The sequence below is a fragment of the Cervus elaphus genome, chromosome 1, assembly GCF_910594005.1.
Source record: "Cervus elaphus chromosome 1, mCerEla1.1, whole genome shotgun sequence".
In the NCBI taxonomy this organism is placed as follows: domain Eukaryota; kingdom Metazoa; phylum Chordata; class Mammalia; order Artiodactyla; family Cervidae; genus Cervus; species Cervus elaphus.
The window spans coordinates 4612530-4625783 of NC_057815.1; positions in this window are offsets into that span (position 1 = coordinate 4612530).

Consider the following 13254-nt stretch of genomic DNA (forward strand, 5'->3'; position numbering starts at 1 on the left):
TATGTCAATGCAGGGTTATCCGGCCTTATTTCGAGTCAGGCCATTGCGGTGTCCATTCCACTTGAGGCTGCAATCTCAGGATCCCTCTCACATACCTAAGGCTGCGAGAAGCCTCCTCTTGAGGTGCTTGTGGTTAGGTGGTATTCCTCTGGAGTCGAAGTTAGGGACTAACCTCTCATCTCGAGATGATTTTTGGTCCACAGATTTCTTTCTTGTTGCTACAGTGACCTCAGGATCCCTCTAGCCTTGAAACAGTGTTCTTGGGGTTTCTCTGGAGTGCCATGAAGGAAATCAAGGCTCCTTTCATGTGTGATGTGCAACACGGAATTTCTCTGCCCGCAGTGTAGGGGAATCGGGCCTCATCTCGCGGAGAGTGGGAAGTTTCATGGTTTATCTCGAGTTGCGGCGGGAACCTGGGATATTATCGAGTTACGATGTGAATGGCACATCCACCCACGTGTTTGTTCAGCGACGTCAGGACTCCTGCCTAGTTGCGAGGAACAACTCGGGATTCTCCTCGAGGCTTGGCAGGGCAATTGGGATGCCTCTCCAGCTGAGGCGGGAGACCAAGTGTCCCTTTCCACGTGCCGCAGGAATCCTGGGACTCCTATCAAGTTTCCCGAGGAGTCAGGCATTCTCTCCTTTGGAGGCACTGATCTCCGCGTACCTCTGGAGTTTTCAAAGGATGTGAGGCCTCCGGTCGCGATAAGGTGGGGAACTAGGTCTTTCTCTGTGGTCTCCACAGGGGATTCAGACATCCTTTCGTCTTGGGAGATGCAAGACGAGCCTGCATGCAAGTCACTGCAGGGATATCCGGCCTTATTTCGAGTCAGGGCATCGCGGTGTCCATTGCACTTGAAGCCGCAAACTCAGGGTCCCTCTCACACACTTAGAGCTGAGAGAAGCCTCCTCTTGAGGTGCTTGTGGTAAGGTGGCAGTCCTCTGGAGTCGAAGCCAGGGACTAACCTCTCATCTCGAGTTGATTCTTGGTCCACGGAGCTCTTTCGTGTTACTACAGCGACCTCAGGATCCCTTTAGCCTTGAAACAGTGTTCCTGGGGTTTCTCTGGAGTGCCATCAAGGAAATCAAGGCTCCTTTCATGTGTGATGTGCAACACGGAATTGCTCTGCACGCAGTGCAGGGGAATCGGGCCTCATCTCGCGGCGAGGGGGAAGTCTCATGGTTTTTCTCGAGTTGCCCACGGAACCTGGGGTATATTCTCGAGTTACGACGGGGATGGCCCTTCCTCCCACGTGTTTGTTCAGCGACGTCAGGACTCCTGCCTAGTTGCGAGGGACAACTCGGGTTTCTCCTCGAGGCTTGGCAGGGCAATTGGGACGCCTCTCCAGCTGAGGCGGGAGACCAAGGGTCCCTTTCCACTTGCCACAGGAATTCTGGGACTCCTATCAAGTTTCACGAGGAGTCAGGCATCGTCTCCTTTGGAGGCACTGATCTCCACGTACCTCTGGAGTTTTCAAAGGATGTGAGGCCTCCGGTCGCGATGAGGTGGGGAACTAGGTCTTTCTCTGTGGTCTCCACAGGGGATTCAGACATCCTTTCGTCTTGGGAGATGCAAGACGAGCCTGCATTCAAGTCACTGCAGGGATATCCGGCCTTATTTCGAGCCAGGGCATCGCGGTGTCCATTCCACTTGAGGCCGCAAACTCATGGTCCCTCTCACATAGATAGAGCTGAGAGAAGCCTCCTCTTGAGGTGCTTGTGGTAAGGTGGTATTCCTCTGGAGTCGAAGCCAGGGACTAACCTCTCATCTCGAGTTGATTTTTGGTCCACGGAGCTCTTTCGTGTTGCTACAGTGACCTCAGGATCCCTCTAGCCTTGAAAGAGTGTTCTTGGGGTTTCTCTGGAGTGCCACCAAGGAAATCAAGGCTCTTTTCATGTGTGATGTGCAACACGGAATTGCTCTCCACGCAGTGCAGGGGAATCGGGCCTCATCTCGCGGCAAGGGGGAAGTCTCATGGTTTTTCTCGAGTTGCGGCGGGAACCTGGGGTATATTCTCGAGTTACGACCGGGATGGCCCTTCCACACACGTGTTTGTTCAGCGACGGCAGGACTCTTGCCTAGTTGCGAGGGACAACTCGGGATTCTCCTCGAGGCTTGGCAGGGCAATTGGGACGCCTCTCCAGCTGAGGCGGGAGACCAAGGGTCCCTTTCCACGTGCCACAGGAATCCTGGGACCCCTATCAAGTTTCACGAGGAGTCAGGCATCGTCTCCTTTGGAGGCAATGATCTCTGTGTACCTCTGGAGTTTTCAAAGCATGTGAGGCCTCCGGTCGCGATGAGGTGGGGAACTAGGTCTTTCTCTGTGGTCTCCACATGGGATTCAGACATCCTTTCGTCTTGGGAGATGCAAGACGAGCCTGTATTAAAGTCACTGCAGGGATAACCAGCCTTATTTCGAGTCAGTGCATCGCGGTCTCCATTCCACTTGAGGCCGCAAACTCAGGGTCCCTCTCACATAGCTAGAGCTGAGAGAAGCCTCCTCTTGAGGTGCTTGTGGTAAGGTGGTATTCCTCTGGACTCGAAGCCAGGGATTAACCTCACATCTCGAGTTGATTTTTGGTCCACGGGCTCTTTCGTGTTGCTACAGTGACCTCAGGATCCCTCTAGCCTTGAAACAGTGTTCCTGGGGTTTCTCTGGAGAGCCATCAAGGAAATCAAGGCTCCTTTCATGTTTGATGTGCAACACGGAATTGCTCTGCATGCAGCGCAGGGGAATCGGGCCTCATCTCATGGCGAGGGGTAAGTCTCATGGTATTTCTCGAGTTGCAGCGGGAACCTGGGGTATATTCTCGAGTTATGACTGGGATGGCCCTTCCACCCACGTGTTTCTTCAGCGACGTCAGGACTCCTGCCTAGTTGCGAGGGACAACTCGGGATTCTCCTCGAGGCTTGGCAGGGCAATTGGGACACCTCTCCAGCTGAGGCGGGAGACCAAAGGTCGCTTTCCACGTGCCACAGGAATCCTGGGACTCTTATCAATTTTCACGAGGAGTCAGGCATCGTCTCCTTTGGAGTCACTGATCTCCGCATACCTCTGGAGTTTTCAAAGGATGTGAGGCCTCCGGTCGCGATGAGATGGGGAACTAGGTCTTTCTCTGTGGTCTCCACAGGGGATTCAGACATCCTTTCGTCTTGGGAGATGCAAAACGAGCCAGGATTCAAGTCACTGCAGGGATATCCGGCCTTATTTCGAGTCAGGGCATCGCGGTGTCCTTTTCACTTGAGGCCGCAAACTCAGGGTCCTTCTCACATACCTAGAACTGAGAGAAGTCTCCTCTTGAGGTGTTTGTGGTAAGGTGGTATTTCTCTGGAGTCGATGCCAGGGGCTAACCTCTCATCTCGCGTTGATTCTTGGTCCATGGAGCTCTTTCGTGTTGCTACAGTGACCTCAGGATCCCTCTAGCCTTGAAACAGTGTTCTTGGGGTTTCTCTGGAGTGCCATCAAGGAAATCAAGGCTCCTTTCATGTGTGATATGCAACACGGAATTGCTCTGCACGCAGTGCAGGGGAATCGGACCTCATCTCGCGGCGAGGGGAAGTCTCATGGTTTTTCTCGTGTTGCGGCGGGAACCTGGGGTGTATTCTCGAGTTAACACGGGGATGGCCCTTCCACCCACGTGTTTCTTCAGCAACGTCAGGACTCCTGCCTAGTTGCGAGGGACAACTCGGGATTCTCCTCGAGGATTGGCAGGGCAATTGGGACGCCTCTCCAGCTGAGGCGGGAGACCAAGGGTCCCTTTCCACGTGCCACAGGAATCCTGGGATTCCTATCAAGTTTCACGAAGAGTCAGGCATCATCTCCTTTGGAGGCACTGATCTCCGCGTACCTCTGGAGTTTTCAAAGGATGTGAGGCCTCCGGTCGTGATGAGTTGGGGAACTAGGTCTTTCTCTGTGGTCTCCACAGGGGATTCAGACATCCTTTCGTCTTGGGAGATGCAAGACGAGCCTGCATTCAAGTCACTGCAGGGATATCCGGCCTTATTTCGAGCCAGGACATTGCGGTGTCCCTTCCACTTGAGGCCGCAAACTCAGGGTCCCTTTCACATACCTAGAGCTGAGAGAAGCCTCCTCTTGAGGTGCTTGTGGTAAGGTGGTATTCCTCTGGAGTCGAAGCCAGGGACTAACCTCTCATCTCGAGTTGATTTTTGATCCACGGAGCTCTTTCGTGTTGCTACAGTGACTCCAGGATCCCTCTAGCCTTGAAACAGTGTTCTTGGGGTTTCTCTGGAGTGCCACCAAGGAAATGAAGGCTCCTTTCATGTGTGATGTGCAACACGGAATTGCTCTGCACGCAGTGCAGGGGAATCGGGCCTCATCTCGCGGCGAGGGGGAAGTCTCATGGTTTTTCTCGAGTTGCGGCGGGAACCTGGGGTATATTCTCGAGTTACGACGGGAATGGCCCTTCGACAAACGTGTTTCTTCAGCGATGGCAGGACTCCTGCCTAGTTGCAAGGGACAACTCGGGATTCTCCTCGAGGCTTGGCAGGGCAATTGGGACGCTTCTCCAGCTGAGGCGGGAGACCAAGGGTCCCTTTCCACGTGCCACAGGAATCCTGGGACTCCTATCAAGTATCACGAGGAGTCAGGCATCGTCTCCTTTGGAGGCACTGATCTCCGCGTACCTCTGGAGTTTTCAAAGAATGTGAGGCCTCCAGTCGCGATGAGGTGGGGAACTAGGTCTATCTCTGTGGTCTACACTGGGGATTCAGACATCCTTTCGTCTTGGGAGATGCAAGACGAGCCTGCATTCAAGTCACTGCAGGGATATCCAGCCTTATTTCGAGTCAGGGCATCGCGGTGTCCATTCCACTTGAGGCCGCAAACGCAGGGTCCCTCTCACATACCTAGAGCTGAGAGAAGCCTCCTCTTGAGGTGCTTGTGGTAAGGTGGTATTCCTCTGGAGTCGAAGCCAGGGACTAACCTCTCATCTCGAGTTGATTTTTGGTCCACGGAGCTGTTTCGTGTTGCTACAGTGACCTCAGGATCCCTCTAGCCTTGAAACAGTGTTCTTGGTGTTTCTCTGGAGTGCCACCAAGGAAATCAAGGCTCCTTTCATGTGTGATGTGCAACACGGAATTGCTCTGCACGCAGTGCAGGGGAATCGGGCCTCATATCGCGGCGAGGGGGAAGTCTCATGGTTTTTCTCGAGTTGCCCACGGAACCTGGGGTATATTCTCGAGTTACGACGGGGATGGCCCTTTCAACCACGTGTTTGTTCAGCGACGTCAGGACTCCTGCCTAGTTGCGAGGGACAACTCGGGATTCTCCTCGAGGCTTGGCAGGGCAATTGGGACACCTCTCCAGGTGAGGCGGGAGACCAAGTTTCCCTTTCCACGTGCACAGGAATCCTGGGTCTCCTATCAAGATTCACGAGGAGTCATTCACCGTCTCCTTTGGAGGCACTGATCTCCGCGTACCTCTGAAGTTTTCAAAGGATGTGAGGCCTCCGGTAGCGATGAGGTGGGAAACTAGGTCTTTCCCTGTGGTCTCCACAGGGGATTCAGACATCCTTTCATCTTGGGAGATGCAAGACGAGCCTGCATTCAAGTCACTGCAGGGATATCCGGCCTTATTTCGAGTCAGGGCATCGCGGTGTCCATTTCACTTGAGGCCGCAAACTCAGGGTCCCTCTCACATACCTAGAGCTGAGAGAAGCCTCCTCTTGAGGTGCTTGTGGTAAGGTGGTATTCCTCTGGAGTCGAAGCCAGGGATTAACCTCTCATCTCGAGTTGATTTTTGGTCCATGGAGCTCTTTCGTGTTGCTACAGTGACCTCAGGATCCCTCTAGCCTTGAAACAGTGTTTTTGGGGTTTCTCTGGAGTGCCATGAAGGAAATCAAGGCTCCTTTCATGTGTGATGTGGAATACGGAAATGCTCTGCACACAGTGCAGGGGAATCGGGCCTCATCTCGCGGCGAGGGGGAAGTCTCATGGTTTTCCTCGAGTTGCGGCGGGAACCTGGGGTATATTCTCGAGTTACGAGGGGCATGACCCTTCCACCCACGAGTTTGTTCAGCGACGTCAGGACTCCTGCCTAGTTGCGAGGGACAACTCGGGATTCTCCTCGAGGCTTGGCAGGGCAATTGGGACGCCTCTCCAGCTGAGGCGGGAGACCAAGAGTCCCTTTCCACGTGCCACAGGAATCCTGGGACTCCTATCAAGTTTCACGAGGAGTCAGGCATCGTCTCCTTTGGAGGCACTGATCTCCGCGTACCTCTGAAGTTTTCAAAGGATGTGAGAACTCCGGTCGCGATGAGGTGGGGAACTAGGTCTTTCTCTGTGGTCTCCACAGGGGATTCAGACACCCTTTCGTCTTGGGAGATGCAAGACGAGCCTGCATTCAAGTCACTGCAGGGATATCCGGCCTTATTTCGAGTCAGGGGATCGCGTTGTCCATTCCACTTGAGGCCGCAAACTCAGGGTCCCTCTCACATACCTAGAGCTGAGAGAAGCCTCCTCTTGAGGTGCTTGTGGTAAGGTGGTATTCCTCTGGAGTCGAAGCCAGGGAATAACCTTTCATCTCGAGTTGATTTTTGGGCCACGGAGCTCTTTCGTGTTGCTACAGTGACCTCAGGATCCCTCTAGCCTTGAAACAGTGTTCTTGGGGTTTCTCTGGAGTGCAATAAAGGAAATCAAGGCTCCTTTCATATGTGATGTGCAACATGGAATTGCTCTGCACGTAGTGCAGGGGAATCGGGCCTCATCTCGCGGCGAGCAGGAAGTCTCAAGGTTGTTCTCGAGTTGCGTCGGGAACCTGGGGTATATTCTCGAGTTACGACGGGGATGGCCATTAGACCCACGTGTTTGTTCAGCGACGTCAGGACTCCTGCCTAGTTGCGAGGGACAACTCGGGATTCTCCTCGAGGATTGGCAGGGCAATTGGGACGCCTGTCCAGCTGAGGCATGAGACCAAGTGTCCCTTTTCACGTGCCACAGGAATCCTGGGACTCCTATCAAGTTTCACGAGGAGTCAGGCATCGTCTCCTTTGGAGGCACTGATCTCTGCGTACCTCTGGAGTTTTCAAAGGATGTGAGGCCTCCTGTTGGGATGAGGTGGCGAACTAGGTCTTTCTCTGTGGTCTCCACAGGGGATTCAGACATCCTTTCGTCTTGGGAGATGCAAGACGAGCCTGCATTCAAGTCACTGCAGGGATATCCGGCCTTATTTCACGTCAGGGCATCGCATTGTCCATTCCACTTGAGGCCGCAAAATCAGGGTCCCTCTCACATACCTAGAGCTGAGAGAAGCCTCCTTTTGAGGTGCTTGTGGTATGGTGGTATTCCTCTGGAGTCGAAGCCAGGGACTACCCTCTCTTCTCGAGTTGATTTTTGGTCCACGGAGCTCTTTCGTGTTGCTACATTTACCTCAGGATCCCTCTAGCCTTGAAACAGTGTTCTTGGGGTTTCTCTGGAGTGCCATCAAGGAAATCAAGGCTCCTTTCATGTGTGATGTGCAACACACAATTGCTCTGCACGCAGTGCAGGGGAATCGGGCCTCATCTCGCAGCGAGGGGGAAGTCTCAAGGTTTTTCTCGAGATGCGGCGGGAACCTGGGGTGTAATCTCGAGTTACGACGGGGATGGCCCTTCCACCCACGTGTTTGTTCAGCGACGTCAGGACTCCTACCTAGTTGCGAGGGACAACTCGGGATTCTCCTCAAGGCTTGGCAGGGCAATTGGGACGCCTCTCCATCTGAGGCGGGAGATCAAGGGTCCCTTTCCACGTGCCACAGGAATCCTGGGACTCCTATCAAGTTTCACGAGGAGTCAGGCATCGTCTCCTTTGGAGGCACTGATCTCCGTGACCTCTGGAGTTTTCAAAGGATGTCAGGCTTCCGGTCGCGATGAGGTGGGGAACTAGGTCTTTCTCTGTGGTCTCCACAGGGGATTCAGACATCCTTTCGTCTTGGGAGATGCAAGACGAGCCTGCATTCAAGTCACTGCAGGGATATCCGGCCTTATTTCGAGTCAGGGCATCGCGGTGTCCATTCCACTTGAGGCCGCAAACTCAGGGTCCCTCTCACATACCTAGAGCTGAGAGAAGCCTCCTCTTCAAGTGCTTGTGGTAAGGTGGTATTCCTCTGGAGTCGAAGCCAGGGACTAACCTCTCATTTCGAGTTGATTTTTGGTCCACGGAGCTCTTTCGTGTTGCTACAGTGATCTCAGGATCCCTCTAGCCTTGAAACAGTGTTCTTGGGCTTTCTCTGGAGTGCCATCAAAGAAATCAAGGCTCCTTTCATGTCTGATGTGCAACACGGAATTGCTCTGCACGCAGTTCAGGGGAATCGGGCCTCATCTCGCGGCGAGGGGGAAGTCTCATGGTTTTTCTCGAGTTGCCCACGGAACCTGGGGTATATTCTCGAGTTAGGACGGGGATGGCCCTTCCTCCCACGTGTTTGTTCAGCGACGTCAGGACTCCTGCCTAGTTGCGAGGGACAACTCGGGATTCTCCTCGAGGCTTGGCAGGGCAATTGGGACGCCTCTCCAGCTGAGGCGGGAGACCAAGGGTCCCTTTCCTCTTGCCACAGGAATCCTGGGACTCCTATCAAGTTTCACGAGGAGTCAGGCATCGTCTCCTTTGGAGGCACTGATCTCCGCGTACCTCTGGACTTTTCAAAGGATGTGAGGCCTCCGGTCGCGATGAGGTGGGGAACTAGGTCTTTCTCTGTGGTCTCCACAGGGGATTCAGACATCCTTTTGTCTTGGGAGATGCAAGACGAGCCTCCATTCAAGTCACTGCATGGTTATCCGGCCTTATTTCGAGTCAGGGCATCGCGGTGTCCATTCCACTTGAGGCCGCAAACTCATCACATAGCTAGAGCTGAGAGAAGCCTCCTCTTGAGGTGCTTGTGGTAAGGTGGTATTCCTCTCGAGTCGAAGCCAGGGACCAACCTCTCATCTCGAGTTGATTGTTGGTCCACGGAGCTCTTTCGTGTTGCTACATTGACCTCAGGATCCCGTTAGCCTTGAAACAGTGTTCTTGGGGTTTCTCTGGAGTGGCATCAAGGAAATCAAGGCTCCTTTCATGTGTGATGTGCAACACGGAATTGCTCTGCATGCAGTGCAGGGGAATCGGGCCACATCTCGCGGCGAAGGGGAAGTGTCATGGTTTTTCTCGAGTTGAGGCGGGAACCTGGGGTATATTCTCCAGTTACGACGTGCATGGCCTTTCCACCCACGTGTTTGTTCAGCGACGTCAGGACTCCTGCCTAGTTGCGAGGGACAACTCGGGATTCTCTTCGAGGCTTGGCAGGGCAATTGGGACGCCTCTTCAGCTGAGGCAGGAGACCAAGGGTCCCTTTCCACGTGCCACAGGAATCCTGGGACTCCTATCAAATTTCATGAGGAGTCAGGCATCGTCTCCTTTGGAGGCACTTATCTCCGCGTACCTCTGGAGCTTTCAAAGAATGTGAGGCCTCCGGTCGCGATGACGTGGGGAACTAGGTCTTTCTCTGTGGTCTCCACAGGGGATTCAGACATCCTTTCGTCTTGGGACATGCACGACGAGCCTGCATTCAAGTCACTGCAGGGATATCCGGCCTTATTTCGCGTCAGGGCATCGCAGTGTCCATTCCACTTGAGGCGGTCCCTCTCACATAGATAGAGCTGAGAGAAGCCCTCCTCTTGAGGTGCTTGTGGTAAGGTGGTATTCCTCTGGAGTCGAATCCAAGGGACTAACCTCTCATCTCGAGTTGATTTTTGTCAACGGAGCTCTTTCGTGTTGCTACAGTGACCTCAGGATCCCTCTAGCCTGGAAACAGTGTTCTTGGGGTTTCTCTGGAGTGCCATCAAGGAAATCAAGGCTCCTTTCATGTGTGATGTGCAACACGGAATTGCTCTGCACGCAGTGCAGGGGAATCGGGCCTCATCTCGCGGCGAGGGGGAAGTCTCATGGTTTTTCTCGAGTTGCGGCGGGAACCTGGGGGTATATTCTCGAGTTACGACGAGAATGGCCCTTCCACCCACGTGTTTGTTCAGCGACGGCAGGACTCCTGCCTAGTTTCAAGGGACAACTCGGGATTCTCCTCGAGGCTTGGCCAGGGCAATTGGGGACGCCTCTCCAGCTGAGGCGGGAGACCAAGGGTCCCTTTCCACGTGCCACAGGAATCCTGGGACTCCTATCAAGTTTGACGAGGAGTCAGGCATTGGCTCCTTTGGAGGCAATGATCTCCGCGTACCTCTGGAGTTTTCAAAGGATGTGAGGCCTCCGGTCGCGATGAGGTGGGGAACTAGGTCTTTCTCTGTGGTCTCCACAGGGGATTCAGACATCCTTTCGTCTTGGGAGATGCAAGACGAGCCTGCATTCAAGTCACTGCAGGGATATCCGGCATTATTTCGAGTCAGGGCATCGTGGTGTCCATTTGACTTGAGGCTGCAAACTCAGGGGTCCCACTCACATACCTAGAGCTGAGAGAAGCCTCCTCTTGAGGGTACTTGTGGTAAGGTGGGTATTCCTCTGGAGTCGAAGCCAGGGACTAACCTCTCATCTCGAGTTGATTTTTGGTCCACGGAGCTCTTTCGTGTTCCTACAGTGACCTCAGGATCCCTCTAGCCTGGAAACAGTCGTTCTTGGGGTTTCTCTGGAGTGCCATGAAGGAAATCAAGGTTCCTTTCATGTGTGATATGCAACACGGAATTTCTCTGGCCCGCAGTGTAATGGAATCGGGCCTCATCTCGCAGCGAGGGGGAAGTCTCATGGTTTTTCTCGAGTTGCGGCGGGAACCTGGGGTATATTCTCGAGTTACGACGGGGATGGCCCTTCCACCCAAGTGTTTGTTCAGCCATGTCAGGACTCCTGCCTAGTTGCGAGGGAGAAATCGGGATTCTCCTCGAGGCTTGGCAGGGCAATTGGGACGCCTCTCCAGCTGAGGCGGAGACCAAGGGTCCCTTTCCACGTGCCACAGGAATCCTGGGACTCCTATCAAGTTTGACGAGGAGTCAGGCATCGTCTCCTTTGGAGGCACTGATCTCCGCGTACCTCTGGAGTTTTCAAAGGATGTGAGGCCTCCGGTCGCGATGAGGTGGGGAACTAGGTCTTTCTCTGTGGTCTCCACAGAGGATTCAGAAATCCTTTCATCTTGGGAGATGCAAGACGAGCCTGCATTTATGTCAATGCAGGGTTATCCGGCCTTATTCGAGTCAGGCCATTGCGGTGTCCATTCCACTTGAGGCTGCAAATCTCAGGATCCCTCTCACATTACCTAAGGCTGCGAGAAGCCTCCTCTTGAGGTGCTTGTGGTTAGGTGGTATTCCTCTGGAGTCGAAGTTAGGGACTAACCTCTCATCTCGAGATGATTTTTGGTCCACAGATTTCTTTCTTGTTGCTACAGTGACCTCAGGATCCCTCTAGCCTTGAAACAGTGTTCTTGGGGTTTCTCTGGAGTGCCATGAAGGAAATCAAGGCTCCTTTCATGTGTGATGTGCAACACGGAATTTCTCTGCCCGCAGTGTACGGGAAATCGGGCCTCATCTCGCGGAGAGTGGGAAGTTTCATGGTTTATCTCGAGTTGCGGCGGGAACCTGGGATATTATCGAGTTACGATGTGAATGGCACATCCACCCACGTGTTTGTTCAGCGACGTCAGGACTCCTGCCTAGTTGCGAGGAACAACTCGGGATTCTCCTCGAGGCTTGGCAGGGCAATTGGGATGCCTCTCCAGCTGAGGCGGGAGACCAAGTGTCCCTTTCCACGTGCCACAGGAATCCTGGGACTCCTATCAAGTTTCCCGAGGAGTCAGGCATTCTCTCCTTTGGAGGCACTGATCTCCGCGTACCTCTGGAGTTTTCAAAGGATGTGAGGCCTCCGGTCGCGATAAGGTGGGGAACTAGGTCTTTCTCTGTGGTCTCCACAGGGGATTCAGACATCCTTTCGTCTTGGGAGATGCAAGACGAGCCTGCATGCAAGTCACTGCAGGGATATCCGGCCTTATTTCGAGTCAGGGCATCGCGGTGTCCATTGCACTTGAAGCCGCAAACTCAGGGTCCCTCTCACACACTTAGAGCTGAGAGAAGCCTCCTCTTGAGGTGTTTGTGGTAAGGTGGTATTCCTCTGGAGTCGAAGCCAGGGACTAACCTCTCATCTCGAGTTGATTCTTGGTCCACGGAGCTCTTTCGTGTTACTACAGCGACCTCAGGATCCCTTTAGCCTTGAAACAGTGTTCCTGGGGTTTCTCTGGAGTGCCATCAAGGAAATCAAGGTTCCTTTCATGTGTGATGTGCAACACGGTATTGCTCTGCACGCAGTGCAGGGGAATCGGGCCTCATCTCGCGGCGAGGGGGAAGTCTCATGGTTTTTCTCGAGTTGCCCACGGAACCTGGGGTATATTCTCGAGTTACGACGGGGATGGCCCTTCCTCCCACGTGTTTGTTCAGCGACGTCAGGACTCCTGCCTAGTTGCGAGGGACAACTCGGGTTTCTCCTCGAGGCTTGGCAAGGCAATTGGGACGCCTCTCCAGCTGAGGCGGGAGACCAAGGGTCCCTTTCCACTTGCCACAGGAATCCTGGGACTCCTATCAAGTTTCACGAGGAGTCAGGCATCGTCTCCTTTGGAGGCACTGATCTCCGCGTACCTCTGGAGTTTTCAAAGGATGTGAGGCCTCCGGTCGCGATGAGGTGGGGAACTAGGTCTTTCTCTGTGGTCTCCACAGGGGATTCAGACATCCTTTCGTCTTGGGAGATGCAAGACGAGCCTGCATTCAAGTCACTGCAGGGATATCCGGCCTTATTTCGAGCCAGGGCATCGCGGTGTCCATTCCACTTGAGGCCGCAAACTCAGGGTCCCTCTCACATACCTAGAGCTGAGAGAAGCCTCCTCTTGAGGTGCTTGTCATAAGGTGGTAGTCCTCTGGAGTCGAAGCCAGGGACTAACCTAACATCTCGAGTTGATTTTGGTCCACGGAGCTCTTTCGTGTTGCTACAGTGACCTCAGGATCCCTCTAGCCTTGAAACAGTGTTCTTGGGGTTTCTCTGGAGTGCCACCATGGAAATGAAGGCTCCTTTCATGTGTGATGTGCAACACGGAATTGCTCTGCACGCAGTGCAGGGGAATCGGGCCTCATCTCGCGGCGAGGGGGAAGTCTCATGGTTTTTCTCGAGTTGCGGCGGGAACCTGGGGTATATTCTCGAGTTACGACGGGGATGGCCCTTCCTCCCACGTGTTTGTTCAGCGACGTCAGGACACCTGCCTAGTTGCGAGGGACAACTCGGGATTCTCTTCGAGGCTTGGCAGGGCA